General features: G+C 32.6%; 1 non-coding gene across 1 annotated transcript; it reads left to right on the top strand.

Moving 5' to 3' along the window:
• Positions 1 to 529: 529 nt before the first annotated feature.
• TRNAT-UGU lies at positions 530 to 601 on the top strand. The gene has a single exon. It is a non-coding gene; the product is annotated as a tRNA-Thr (tRNA).
• Positions 602 to 1,721: the final 1,120 nt, after the last annotated feature.

The following is a 1,721-nucleotide window of genomic DNA, read 5'->3' as shown; positions in this document are numbered from 1 at the left end:
AAAAAAATATTTTTATATTTCAGCAATCTCATGTTAAACAAAATGTAGAAATAAATCCAGAATATTTAATTTAAAATTTGTGACGTACAATGGGAAATTCACTCATATTTTTATACTAAGGATCAAAATAAATCAAAACCTAAATATATAATCAAATTATTGATTAAATTAACGTAAAATATATAAATATTCATAAATATCAATAAGTATAAAAAAATAGTACGTTTATTTTTACGGATGCTTGATAGATAATATATGATGGATAAAAGAACAAAACTTTTAGACTAAACAAGTAATGGATATATACTGTTTATATTCAACTCAATCGTCCCTGATCCTAACTAACATGTAAAAAAGAAAAAGAAGAGAAATAACTTTGATAAACTAAAAATATATAATTATAGAATAAATAATATTATTTGAAGATAAATTCTATCTAAATAACATATTTAATAATGTGGTGAAAGGGAAAAATTATAAATGAAAAATTAGTTAGAAATAAATCAATTTGGTCACATTTGGCATCCTTGCCCCTATAGCTCAGTGGTAGAGCGTCAGTCTTGTAAACTGAAGGTCTGTAGTTCGATCCTGCATGGGGGCAATGGTTTTTATAATTCTTATTTTTACAATATTGTTATGTACTTTCTATTATTTTAAACTTTTACCTTTTTAAAAAACTACACTAATTTTTATATTGTGTTTAAGTTTTTTTTCACATTTAACGCTGATTAACGTCGGTTATTTTAGGTTTTTAACGTTTATTCATCAACTGACGTCTAAATCGGTGACGTCAATAGGACGTCAGACATCCTAACCACAGACGTCTATAATGACATCAGTTATTGTCCATGACCGACGTCAATAAATGTCGGTACTAGTTTGAATGGACGTCTAAAGGCACTAATTAGACGTCGGACAAAGCATTACCCGACGTCTAAGAGACACTAAAGACTTCGAAAATGCCTTTGACTGACGTCTAAAAGGTACTATAGACGTCGGTGTATACATTAATCGACGTCTAATACAGTAGTTGCCTTTTAGTGCAGTTTTATTCCCTTCTTTGGATAGCCTAGTAGCACAATCTCCTTTTGCTAGTTTCTCCCAAAAAAAAGTTTACGTCTTTTGAATTTCTTATTGGTCCCTTCAATCCAAAACCGAACCTGGGTGGTTGCTTAGTTCCATTTTCATCCGCAAGTGGGAAACATCACGGTGAAACGAAAACTAGACAACGACCCAAGGTTGTTTTTGGGTTGAAACGACCAAGAGAAATTCAAAAGACGTCGTTATTTCTGGGAGGCAGCTAGCAAATGGAGAATGTATTACTACGTTACCCCAAGAAAGGAACAAAGCTACACTAAAACACAACACAAAGAAATCAAATTTTAATCAGTTTAACCAAAAGATAATCGATGAAAGACTAAACAAACGGTAAGCATAAAAAAAAAACCACGCACCTAGGATGCAATGTCGCAAGAGAGAAAAAGGAGAGGAGGAAGACAATAAAGATATCAAAAACAACAATAGAATGCTGCAACAAAAAGAAGAGAAGAGGTGCCGCACGAGAAAAAGAAAAGGGCCACGAGAGAAAAAGGAGAAGAGGAAGAGGAAGACGATATTAGAAACTGAATGTCGCGAAGAGTTTGCGGTTTATTTAAAATGAAACTGGGCGTCGATTTCCCCAGATAGCCGACATTTATGTCACTATAGACGTCTGTTATCTC

Source organism: Vigna radiata, chromosome 1 (assembly GCF_000741045.1).
Source record: "Vigna radiata var. radiata cultivar VC1973A chromosome 1, Vradiata_ver6, whole genome shotgun sequence".
In the NCBI taxonomy this organism is placed as follows: Eukaryota; Viridiplantae; Streptophyta; class Magnoliopsida; order Fabales; family Fabaceae; genus Vigna; species Vigna radiata.
This window is presented reverse-complemented; position numbering and strand designations above follow the sequence as displayed.